This window comes from Muntiacus reevesi, chromosome 13, assembly GCF_963930625.1.
Source record: "Muntiacus reevesi chromosome 13, mMunRee1.1, whole genome shotgun sequence".
In the NCBI taxonomy this organism is placed as follows: Eukaryota; Metazoa; Chordata; class Mammalia; order Artiodactyla; family Cervidae; genus Muntiacus; species Muntiacus reevesi.
Window position 1 is genome coordinate 60,375,318 of NC_089261.1, and position 13,515 is coordinate 60,388,832.

A 13,515-nucleotide genomic window follows, 5' to 3' on the forward strand; every position below is an offset into this window, starting at 1 on the left:
GACAGGTAGAAAACAACCTAGCAGAATTGGATTTCTTGGGTTTCTGCTGATGGGTATGAATGGAGGGTAGTATTCATCGCAGCCCATCAACCTGGAGCTATGACTTACCCTGTGCACTCAGTAAGGTGATGGGTGATCTCATTGCTGGTGAAGAATTGCACGCTCAGTCTCCTTGGAGACATTATATCACAGGCCAAGGTATTTCAAATGTTCCGAAGTCATTTTTTCCCCAGTAAAGTAGTTTTCTCTTTAGTTTTAAATGATGGAGCAGGTCTTTGATAAATAATTTTTTTTTAGGTTCCCTGCCACAATTGAGAATCTCTTTGTCAGAAATACCAGGCATTGCCCTCTGCTTCCTTTACAGATTTCCAGTGAAAAGAAGCACCTCTTGCCAGGACTTGCCCGCATTCAAGATGGCAGCATCCATTGGTACCCACATTGGAATGATGTGGGGAATTAGTAGCGTACACAGTTGCCATGGCATTTATTGCAGGGAACGTCCTCAGGGGACCTCAGTTCTCTTTGGCCAGTGAGTTCTGGGTCTGAGGATTGGCTCAGGTCTGGATGCTGAATTAAGGGATGGTATTTCTTTTAGGCAGCTTTCTATTAGGCAACTAATCTCAGCCCTCAACTCAGTCATTCTTGATCTATTAATTATGATACTGAGCAACACTCTTTGTTGGCTGTCCATCTGCCTTGCCTCTAGAAACATCGTGATCTATTAGACATTTCCAGAAGCTCCCTCAGTCAGAATTTCCTGCTTCCATTCTGACATTGGTAGGGAGTTTAAAAATAGAGCTTGTGCTTCTGCCTTCCTGTCATCTGTCCCCCCAGCTTTCTGGAATCCTATTATCCTTGTTACTGCTCTAATACTGTCTCCTAGGTCAGCCCCCACTACAAAGGACAGACATAGTGAGGTTAATTCTGCCCAGTTGCTCATTTATTATTGCCTCATGTACACTTTCCTTTAGGAAATAGTTACCTGTTTCTTTCTTTTTTTTTTTTCCAGTTTTGTTTTATACCAACATGCCCAGTTCTCTTAAGCTTTTTCATGTCTTTCTGTACAGTCAATGTGGTGGTTCTGGCATCAATGCTTCATTTAATGTGGACCATAGCTTTTGTTAGAATGACTTTATTGATAGATAATTCACCCATTGAAAAGTATTGATTGTGACATAGTCACAGAGAGGTGTGACCATAGCCACAATCAATTTTGAAAGATTTTCATCACCGAAAGGCAAAGCTGAAGCTCCAATAGTTTGGCCACCTGCTGTGGAGGGTCCGTTCATTGGAAAAGACTGATGCTGGGAAAGACTGAGGGCAGGAGGAGAAGGGGACGACAGAGGATGAGATGTTTGGTTGGCATCACTGACTCAATGGACATGAGTTTGAGCAAACTCCGGGAGATAGGGGAGGACAGGGAGGTCTGGCGTGCTGCAGTCCATGGGGTCGCAGAGTCGGACACGGCTGAGCAACTGAACACCAACAGCAAAGGCAGTTTTAGAACATTGTCATCCCCTGCACCCATTAATTCCTGTGTGGTCAGCCTCTGTTTCTCTTCAATATTCCCCTCTTCTGTAGACAGACAGCAATCTACCTTCTGTCAAAATGGATTTGCTTATGAATCCTGTAAATAAAATCACACAATCGAAAAAAATAAGATGGCTGCATCATAGAATAGCTCTTCATAACTGGGGATGCTGATACCCTGACGTGTAACTCAGCCTGTGTTCTGGCAGGCTGGGAGGGCAGTAGATCCTTCTCTTTCTTCCACCCACTGTGAGGCTTATGTTGGTTTGGTTTATCCTGAGTGTGAAAGTGTTCCTAGCACATCTGTCCTCGGAGCTGCCTTGAACTGAATCAAAGATTCATGCCTCCCCAGACTTGGTGCTTGTTAGTTAAAGTCGTCATGTGGTAGACTCCCGTGCCCGTTGTAGACTCCATGTGTGCTCACTGGTGACCATCTTTATTCTTGTAAATGAAATAACTTCCTTCTTTTAATGTGGGCCGACAAACAGAAGTTTCCCATAGACGGTTACATGGCATTTGAAATTCCTTGACTTTTGATTACTTGATTGCTTTTCAGGAAGTTGATGAACTTTGCTGGGAGATAGCAAAGTACCCCTTCAACTATTTGTGTCTATCACAATAGTGATTTGTCTGAATCAGAAAAATAATCCTCTTAAACAATTTTTAACCGGATTTGGTGAAATTGGGTCCAGGCTTAGAAGTGATAGGGTAGCTGTCATAGCAGACTGTGTCTTCACTTCTTCCTTTCCTCTCTCTCTCGTTCCCTTTCTCCCTCCTTCACCCCTTCAGGGAGGGCTTCTTCAACCCCATCACTCTTGATTTTACTGCTCTCAACCCTGCCAGGGGCAGTCAGTTCACTGTAGAAGCTGATGTCTTAAATTTTTATCTCTATTATGATGATTGTTTCGAAAGACAATAGGGAATTTATCTTAAAAAAAATTTTTTTTTAAATACAGGCCATTTAAAAAATCTTTATGAAATTTGTTACAGTATTGCTTTTGTTTTGTGTTTTGGTTCTTTGGTCTTGAGGCATGTAGGATCTTCGCTCCCTGACTGAGGATGGAACCCATACTCCTGGAAGGCCAAGTCCCAGCCACTGGGCCGCCACGGAAGTCCTGGGAATTTATCTTTTAAACGTTTTCCGTCTCTCTCTCTTTCTTTCTTTGTTTTTGAATATCTGTATTTTGTTAAACTTGACTATGATGAATAGAGATGTCTTTTGTAACACGGGGAGAAAACCGATGCAGATTTAAAAAGAGATCAAGAGAGGGTAGTCTTTAACTCCCCAGAATGAATTGCCCATCTTAGGAACTTCCAGAATCTTTACTGGCTAATCAGGTGGTATCCTTATAATGCGAGCACCTTGCCTTCTCTGCTTACCTGAAGGTGGGCCCTCGGTACAGAAAGTGGTGGGCCCCATTGACGGTGATCTCTAGTAGAGCTAGTGCTGGGAGGAGTAGTGCACGTGGCAAGACGTACCCCCCAGTGCTCTGGGGAGTGAATTGGAAGCCAGTGTCCCATACCTAAGTGAGCAAGTCCCTGGTGGGTTCAGAAAGATGGAGGGGTCAGATAGCCTGTAAGGAAGCACAGGGCAGTGAGCAAGAGGAGAGAGCTGCCTTGCTGTGAGCCCCAGCAGTCTTGCGACGTCTGCTCAGAGGTTGAATCCTTCTGGACCTGTGTGGGCTGGGGACTTCGAGGGGGAGGAAGCTTATGCTTCAGCAGGGACTGGTGGTGAGAGACTGCAGGGAAGGTTTGATGCAATAAATCACCTCTTGCATTTCTCAGAATCAGACTGCAGAGCACTGACTCTCAAGGGCCACAGAGTTTGGTACAGATTCTTTATAAATATTTCATGCTGAGCCTCACATCAAACCTGGTAAGGCAGAGATGTATTCTTTTAAAATATGTATGTATTTATGTATTTGATTTCTCTGGGTCTTTATTGAGGCAAGGGGGATCTAGTTCCCTGACTAGGGATTGAACCCTGGCCCCTGTGTTGGGAGCAAGGAGTCTTAGCCACTGGACCACCAGGGAAGTCCTGTGTATTCTTTTTTTAAAAAAAAATCTTTATTGAATTTGTTACAATATTGCTTCTGTTTTATGTTTTTTTTGTTTGTTTGTTTTTGCCTTGGCCGTGAGGCATTTGGGATATTTGCTTCCCAACCAATGATCAAACCTGCACCCCCTGCATTGGAAGGCAAACTCTTAATCCCTGGATCACCAGATGTATTCATGATATATGAATATCATATCATATCATAATCATCATCACCATGTCATCACCAGATCATAACCATATATCACCCAATATATTCCTTTTTAAACATAGAGAAATGGAGGCACAAAGGTGGTTGGAAAGTTGCTCCAAGTCACATGACTAGTAAGGGGCAGAGGTTGTTTTTGACCCTGATCTGTCTGTCCCTGGGATCTGTGGTTCCCTTGGACTTGTTTTACGGTCAGTATGGAGATTGTCTGTTTGCAGATGGGGACCCGTCAAACTGAAGCTTTCCCCTGATTCTGAGACCAGTTGAACTGATGCAGGCTGGCTGTCAGCTGGCCGCTGCCCTTGTTTTGAAGAGGCAGCACTGACCCAGTGTTGGGTCATGCAGCTGTGGTTTATAGTTATCTATGGGGAGGAAACACTTGAATCTGAATTTCGGCACATTCACCATCCACCTTTGGCCGAAATCTGGGAGGGGGGAGGGCATCTTCCCCTCACAGCAGAGCTGGGAGACTTGAAAATTTGATATTTTGCAACAGAGCAGCATCCATAATCTTTTTATGAGTAATATGATATCTGGTAAAGCTCTATGAAGCTAATCTCAGGGCCCACATTCTTGGCCTTCGACCATCAGTCTCTGCATGTTCATTGGTGGAGAGGGTGGGGTAATATAATAACTTTTGTTCTGTATACTTTCTTGGATCTTTTCTCTAACTTGGTACAGAAATTATGTTTCCCTGACCTCCTAGCTTCCTTGCAGCCTTCCATGCATGTCCCTTATGTGTTGCTAGGTGTTTTTGGTATTTGTATTGTGTACTTGGCACTTGCGTGTGGCCTGATTCATTTCTTCCTTTCCAGTGCTGTAACTACAGGTTCTGAAGTTCAAGGGTTTTATTTTCAAGCCAGATTGTTGGTCATTCTTGTAAATTTAAAGCCTCATAACGAAAAGTTGACTTTCCAAAAGAAAGACACTTGTCTGAATTTTTATAGTAGCTTCTCTACGGCTTAAGACTCAAAAAAAATTGTCTCCTCTTGAGTCTTACTTTGTTTTTCTTTTCCTTCTTATCAGTTTTTGTTTTAATTTGTCATTGGCTGTTTATAGATTGGTTGGCTGTATCTCAGTATTGAAATGCAGGCAGGGCCTTGTGAGCTTTCTGCGAGTTGGAAGACTGGTGTAGACTGGTGAACCACTGACTTTGACCATTTATTTAACTTATCAAAGAATTTTCTTTTCCCTTTTGAAAATTTTTTTAATTGGAGTATAATTGCTCTATGACATTGTGTTGCTTTCTGCAGTACAACATGAATCAGCTGTATGTATACATATTGATATACGGCTAATGGGCTCAGGTCCAGAGGGTCACAAAGAGCTGGACACGACTGAGGCGACTTAGCTCGCATCCATATATCCTCTCCTCCTTGAGTGTCCCTCCCACCCCCACCCCCCATTCCATCTCTCTAGGTCATTACAGAGCACTGAGCTGAACTCCCAAAAGCACTGGTTTTAGGGTCAAACAAGACTAGCTTTGCATTCTTTTCCTGCCACTTAAAACCTTGGAGGCCTTACATAAATTACTCCAGCAGACTAAAGCTCAGCGAGACTATCTGTAAAGGGGGAGTACGAGCATCTGCCCCTCTGAATTGTTGTGAGGTTTCTAGGTGCCACATGAAATAAGACCCCACTGCTCCCCTGGGAGCCCTGGTGGCCACCTGCTAGCATTTTCCTTTCCTCTGAGAACCTAACTTGATGGTCTTAGTTGAACTTGACCTGACTTCCTGGTTCATCAGTTATATAATCTCCCACCAAATGGCTTAGGAGAAATGACCTCTCTAGTCCTGCGGGAGCCTTTGGTGTTGACCTGAAGTTGTGTTGTTTCCAGCAGTTACAGTAGTTATTCCAGGGAGACCCGGGGCTCTCTTCCTAACCTTGCTATACAGGAATCTTCTCTGGAGAAACTTATGAGAAAATGGCCCTTTGGTATTGCGTGGCCAGGGCATGGGGTTCCCATGGGACCCAGTGAACTCCCTAAACTGTTCTGAGCAGTTTGGGAAGCTCACCCATCATGACAGGTAACCTGTAAAACAGCTTGGGGAGTAACCAGAGGATCTTCATAGCAGAAAAGTGGTGTACCCCTTTCAAGCTGTGCTCGGGAGCCTCTCTGTTCTATATGTTCCACTCTCATGCTGGGTGGTGGCTGTCTTCCACATACGAATTGAGCTTGTAGAAACATTCCTGCCAGTTCCCCTGCAGAACCACAACTCTGAGACCCCTCCAGCCCCGTAATTCTCTGAAATGCTGCTGCAGCTCCTTTTCCATTGAGCTAGCAAGCCTTGTCCCTGATTCACAGATCATCTGGAAAGAAGAGAAATGCGATTCAAGGAACACTTTGAGAGATAGACTGGTTAGAGTTAATCACTCTCAGATAGTTCTTGGAGTTACCACTCTCAGGTATTTCTTTTATAGTGAAACCCAAGTAAATGATCCTGGGAGTGAACTTCGTAAGATACTGGCTGTCTCAATGGTGATGTCCTTTCTTGTCAAGGGAGGAAAGCCACCAGCTGCCTTAGCATCCTGAAGGGTGGGGATTGAGCGTTCAGAGTGGTCGTGTCCAGCCTCAAAGGGTTCTGTCCTATCTGCATTTGAGAGCTTTCCTTCCATTCCCTTCCTTCTCTCACTGCTCACCTCCCTCCTGTAGAAGACATTTTTTCCTCAAGGGGGAGCAAGTTCTGACTTTTAAGTGCTGGCTTGATCTATGGACTGTCTCCTTCCTGCATGCAGGTGATCTTGAGCAATTTGTCAAGAGAGCTTCTGCTGCAGGAGAGCCCTGGGTATTTGCACATTGGCTCCTGACACACACAGGAGCCCCATGCCACAAAACCCAGGAAGATGGAGGAAGGTGAGTGGGCTTCTCGAGCCCCGGGGAGTTTTCCATCAGTGTCTTCATGTCTTCCAACTCTCCACTACAAAATAGATTCACATCTAATCCATCTCATTCAGGAATCTGCAAACTGCATCCCACTGCTGCCTGTTTTTAATATATAAATAAAGTTTTATTGGAACACAGCCACCCAGACACTGACATTCTGTCTGTGACTGCTTTTGTGTGGCTGTGATAACAACTGGGTTAAGAGGGTGCAAGACCTACAGCCTGCAAATCCCCAAGCATTTACTGTCTGACCCTTTGCAGAAAAAGCTTGCCAACCTCAATCTGTCATATAAACAAAACCAATCTTTTTGGAAAAGCCCACATTCCTTAAAAACCAGTTTCAGTAATTGTGGTTAATCGCCACATTTCAGATGGGTGGTCTAAGTGATTTTTAAATAGAACCCTTATGAATTTTTTCTTATTATTCAATTAACCAAAAGGTTTCCTGGACATATGTGATCATAATTTCAAAATAACTCATGTCCTTTTGTTCTAGGATCCAGCCCTAGGTCATATGTAGTCATATTGCATTTAGCAACTTTTCTTCCCCAATGATGACATTTCCTTAATATCTAGAGTTTTCTTTCTTTAACATAGTTCATTTCTTTAGGTAAAGAAGATGATTCATTAGTGAAGAAACAAGTCTGAAAAGCAGAGGCGAGAATACCTAATGGTCGTAAGAAGCGAACTTGGTGCTCACTGTTCTCCAGTCCCTCCTGGATGCTTTCTGCCTATACTTTTATTTATATCTTACTGCCAGCCAGCCTCGTAACAATTACTCTCACTTTAGCCAAGGAAACTGAGACCAAGGAGATTGTTAGTCGCCTGTTTGAGTTGTGGCTGACCCTCAGCCAGAGCTGATAATGCCAGCTGTCTCCCAGCCTCTGAGAGATTGAGAAGTGTCCTCCTCTGTTCCCCACCCAGCCTCATTTTTTTCCCTTATTTTTTTTTTTTTAACAAAAAGAGGAAGAAACTTAGGGAGATTATGAAATTGCAGATGGGCACCCAGCCAGAGCTGTCTTGGAGCCCAGGTGTCTGGAGTAGCACATGTCGTGGTGTGAACCGAATCCTTCCGTTGCCCTGCCTGGGAGCATTTGACCCCGTGGTCTTGTCCCCTGGGTGCCCCTGCCTCCCCTCTCTCTCCATTCAGCTCATGTTTCCCTCCAGCCACTCGCTGGTAGGCACCCGCGACTCTGAGGTCTTGCCGTCTTGTCAGCGCGCAGCTGTGACCCAACATGACCTTGAGTAAGTCACCTTCTCCTTTCTGCTGTTGGCTTGTCACGTGTCACGTCGGAACGAGTGCGGTAACGTGTGCGCGTTGGGTCTGGCGGAGTGCCGACGGCCAGGGTGCAGGGAGCGGGTGAGGATCCTGATGAGCAAGGCGTCGACTCGGGGCAGAAAGTCTCTCCCAATGCCCACGTGACAGCTGCCTCCCCCTCTGTCCCCCCGCGGGACCCCGGGCCCCTCTCGGCATGGCCCACATCACGCTGCATCATGATCATCAGTGTGCCGTCCCCTCTCACCTGACTGGGCGCCCGTCGTTCCCTGGGTGTCCCCAGGGCAGGCGTGGGGCCTGACTGGTGGTCCTCAGATCCTGAACGATGAGTGAGCGGGGTCCAGTTTGAGCCCTGCTAGTGATCAGCGCTGACCTGGCCCACCACTGTGGCTTCTGGCGACTTGTCACAGGCGCTCACCTCTCCCCACCACCGCGCCCTCACTTGGAGCCCGCAGGGCGCTGGCTGGGGAGTGCTCCTTCTCTGGCACTTCAGGAAGAGCAGTGGCATGTATTTGAACAGAGATTTCCCATAATATACAGATGGACAATATTTCCTTCTGTCTTTATTAACATTTTCAAACACTTTTGCCCAGGACAGCTGTTCTAGACTTATGCTGTATGCTTCCCGGACTGGAATGCAAGATCATTTCACTAATGTGTTAGCTTCTGCTCAGAGACCTTGCAAATGAGGTTTTAAAATCTTTCCTGTCAGTGCAAACTTCTGATTTGATGCTGACATGATAAAGGCCATCTTCAGACATCTTGGTGCTTGAGGGATTAAATCACTTTAGAAAAGCAGTCATTTCTTTCCTTGATACGAATTCTCCCTTGAATGTTACCTTACGCCCTGTGCTCCCAGAGTTTGGATCCGAGTACTTGTACTGCCGGCACTACCCAAGGCCTGACCTGCCTCAGCTATGCAAAGAAATATTTGTTAGAGATAGACAGGCTCTGGTGACTGGTGCAGCTGTTGTCGAATTTCAACAGTTAAAAGCCTAAGTCCCCTTCCCTATTTCTGAAATGTTTGTGCTCTTTTGCTGCCAAAAAGTTTCTTAATATGCACGGTGCGTGGAGTCTGGTATTGGAGATTGGGTCGCCGTTTGAATCCCAAGCAGCATCTACTGCCGATTTGTTACGTTTCCAGAAAAATAAGTTCTGCAAAGCGTACGCATATATAGCTACGGTCATAATTTTGTGTTCAGAGTTTATTCCTCTGCACGGTGAGAGCAACAGGGTCTTTCCCTTGGATTACAAACCTGTTTTGCCAAAGCAAAGATGTTGATTTTTGTTACTGGATAGAATTTTCTTATCACTTTCACAAATGTGTGTTCCATTCCCTACCCCCTTCCCCTCCCCAAATCAGGAGACATCCCTGTCGCCTTTCAGTATCAGAAAGTTTTCCAGCATGAGTTTCTAAGTTAGCAGGAGGAAACCTCTGTGTTTTTTGGTGAAACCCTCTGTTTCCATTTCTTCCTTTTCTCTGAGAAGGAAACATTCCTGCTCAAAGGAAGGTTGGCTCTTCTGCCCTGAAAATGGAGAGGAGTCACCAGGCTTTCAGTTTTGTGTGAGAAGTTGGGAAGAGAGCTGAGACGCACATTCATCTCTCTCTGTAATTTATTTCTCTTTTGGTAAATGTGGTTTCTGAGCTTTTCAGGAAGAGTTGACTTCTGCCTCTAGTTTTTGCAGACCACAACTTGGCTTTCAGGAAACAGGGCACTTGACGTGCTCTTTTATAATTGGTCAGTGGCTTCTTACTCAATAAAATCAGTGGTTTATGATTACTTCAGTCTTGTTCATCAAAAATCCATAGTTAAAGGGGTAGGAGGAAGAAGGAATTAAATAGGTTTGTTTTTTTTTTAAGTGCTGAGACTTTTGGAAATGAAAAGAGAGAACATTCAAAGTATTTTATTATATTCTAGCATATTTATTATGTTTTATTATTGTAGTATTTTTTATTCTTGGATCAACTATCAGTTTTGATCTTTTACCTGAGGATATTTTTAGCCAAAGTTCTTCTGTGAACCACAGAATACAAGAAATGACCTGAGTATTTTCTCAGTGCTCTCAAGGATGCTGGCATGAAGAACTGTGACATCAGAAATTTGACTCTGCTTTGCAAGCTCCCACATTGGCCCGCCATGATTCCAAGAATGCTGGCGGAGGACATGGGACTCCTGGTCAGAGTTAAAAGACTGTATTCAACACAGATACAGCCGTCCTCAGAGGGTTCCTTTGAGTCCCATTTCTCACAGGGTGAGGCCTGCGGGCCAATAACACCTGCCTGTGGAGTGCTACAAGAGAGAATCCAGAGCTCTGAAAAACCAGATCTTTTATGATGGTGGTAAAGCCTGTTCTTTACTCCAGGAGAGGACACAAACTATCTTCCAAGGCGCTATGCTTCATAAACACCTTTGAAAAGATAACCCAGTCTCTGCTCACTAGAAGTGCATAAACACCAGAGATTCATGTAGAATTGTCTCCCAACATGTACATAGCTAGAGCACTTCTAGACGTGCAGGAGAGGCGTTCATTCATTATGTACATGGGTGCCTTAGGGCTTCCTTCTCTCCTAGAGCGCAGGCTGAGAAGAACTGCTAGACCTTTGCTATGGGTGCCCTTTCCCAAGTGCTTGAAGTCAAAGTGAAAGTGTTAGTCACTTCAGTCGTGTCCAACTCTTTGCCACCCCATGGACTATAGTCTGTGAGGCTCCTCTGTCCATGGAATTTTCCAGGCAAGAGTACTGGAGTGGATTGCCATTCCCTTCTCTATGGGATCTTCCCAACCCAGGGATTAAACCTGGTTCTCCTGCATTGCAGGCAGATTCACTACTGTCTGAGCTACCAGGACAGATACCACCCTGTCCCAAATGCCTAGGGTTCCTCTAAAATGTTTAAGTCAAAGAAGAGAAAGAGAATATCAGACGTTCTATCTTAACACATTATCAACTGGAGACATATTAATGCCATAGGTGTTTGTTTCTGCAAAACTCCCCCAGTCCATAATGTATTAAAAGTAATACTTTACTATTTTTTGGGAAAATATAAGTATTAAAGACTTAAATACTTAAAAATATTTTTGATCCTTTTTGCCAAAACAAAACCAAACCCAAATTCTGAAAAGTAGGGAATGGTTTATATAAAAAAGTTCATGTTTACTATTTCTTGCTTTCAAAAAAAAAAAAAAATTATGGGAAGATTGCTTTGGAGACACCTGTGAAGCATCTTCTAGCCTCTGCTGGCTGAGGTGAGAAGTCGTCAGGTCTTCAGTCTCGAGTATATTCATGTAACTGCTTCCTGCCTCATCCCGACTCCCAGCAGAAAAGCCAGTGGAAAGTTTCTTGAGACCACTCACTCTGTTTCCCGAACCTTGTTTGGCCAGTCTCACAGACTTCATTTCTCCATATGACGACACTGCCTCCCTACAGGGGAGGCTGTCCCCAGATGTGTGTCTTATGACCTCTTACAGATACTCCAGCCTGCAAAGTTCGTGCCCACGGAGAAGTCCTCAGCTGAGGCTTCTGAGATGTTGTGGAGAAACCCAGGGACTTAAATATAGAAGGACTTCCCAGGTGGTGCTAGTCATAAAGAATCCACCTGCCAGTGCAGTTGACACTAGAGACGGGGGTTCAATCCCTGGGTTGGGAAGATCCCCTGGAGGAGGAAATGGCAACCCGTGGGGTCGCAAAGAGTCAGACACGACTTAGCTACTGGAACATACAGCACACACATAAAGAAGTTTAGGTCTCAGTGGGAAGTCTGGAAGGCTCTTTTTATGAACCATTGAGTGCGGGATTGCCAGCACATCTCTGTGTTGAAAGACAGTAGAAAAATCACAGAGAACAAATCAAGAAGCAAAAAAGGCTCATGTTGAGAGCTTGACTCTGGAAAGGGTGGAGAAGCCAAGCTAGGGATATGCCCTTGCCTTTTGCTTCTGCTATTCCTACAATTCTTTCACTTTCTAGAAGGCGTATTTTCCCTTTACAAAAAAACACAACCGTTTTCTTTAAAAAAAAAAAAAAAAGATATGAGGATGAAATAGATAATAGCTCTAAAATTTATGACTTTCACTTTGAAAGAGCCTTATAAATATACACATCGCTACTCTGTCTTCATCTCATGGCCGTCCTCCCTGTCAGCGGATGGATGGCCATCATTTTATCGCTTGACTATTTATGACCAGGAAGAGTTGATGGGGGTGGGGTAGTACACTTCATTCTCCGCCACCACCACCCCCGAGCACCTTGAGTAATTGCTGGGAGATAAAATGGCAATTGTTTGGCTAAGTGTGGTCTTAAATTCTCTGTCAGAGCTTCACTCCCGCTGTCCTTTCTTGATTAGTAAGACACCATTAAAGGTTCCTATTCTGCTAAAGAATGGAGTGACTTTTGCTGTTGGATATACGGACCCCTTTGGGATTTTTAGGATGATATATTTTTATAGCTTGGTATGAAATAGATTTGATGACTTCCAAATGAATGGTTGGATAGGGGGATTGTAAAGAAGTTGTTCAAAGAATAGCTTGTAGTCTTTTGGCTGTGTGGGCTCTTAGTTCCCTGACCAGGGATCAAACCCACGTCCCCTGCATTGGCAGGGTGGAGTCTTAACCACTGGACTGCTGGGGAAGACCCCCAAAGTGTAAAGTTTTTAAAACGTGCATCCCTCCCCCCCCCCTTTTTTTTTCTGATGAAGAGGATAGGAACCTTCTCTGTAGTAAAAGCCTACCAAGTCAGTCATGCAATATTTCATGCACTCGATGGATAAAAGCCAGGTACAGTGTTAGAACATCTGAATTGAGTTCCCAGATGTGGCTTGAAGACTTCCCGTGCCCAGCACTCTGCCTGGCTTTATGCAGTCTACAGAATTATAGACCCGCTGTTGTCTAGAGGCTAGAGAAATACCTGAAACCATCCCAGAATGACCCATGCTAATCTGCGCTCCCGTTTGTTGTTGTGATGGGCCTGTAGAGAAGTTCTGTGACTTAGGCCAGAGGAGACGTAGCTGGTGGGGGGCGGCGGAGGTGTGGGGGGGGGGTGGCAGCTGGAACTGAGCTGAGGGAAGGGATAGATTGGAACAGGCCGAGGAGCGGGGGAGACCGGGAGGAGGGGTAGTGTCGGGGGACCAGAACCGTGGGCAGAATGGCCAGGCTGCTGGAGGACGGATGGGGGAGTGCACCAGTTCTTGGGGGAGGCAGATGGGGTGGACTGGGTCTTACCAGGTTGGCTGATGGAGCTCTCTGAGCGGGAAGCATGGGGCTGGGGGCTCGGCTAGGAGACCATAGCAGCAACGCTGGCACGAGCAGTAAGAATGGGATCGCCTCCTATTTATGACGAGAGGGTACAGAAAGGAGTAGCCTGGGAGCTTCTGCAGAAAAAATGGACAGAACATGAGGTGTGTTCTCGTCCACAAGAAGAATCAAAGAGAAGGGTCTGGGATGTGAAAGGGCAGAAGCTGCTTGTGGAAATTGGTTTTAGCCCAAGAGGGTGAAATTGAGGTGAAGAGCATCTGGGTGTAGCCGCATTGAATACCCATGTGTTGAAAATGTCCTTGAATGAAACGAGCAGC

At 45.2% G+C, this 13,515-nt stretch overlaps 1 protein-coding gene across 3 annotated transcripts in view; it reads left to right on the top strand.

Annotated features, from left to right (window-relative positions):
• The window catches only part of ARHGAP10 (Rho GTPase activating protein 10), a 357,872-nt gene that overhangs the window by 336,237 nt on the left and 8,120 nt on the right, over positions 1 to 13,515 (top strand). The window lies entirely within an intron of this gene.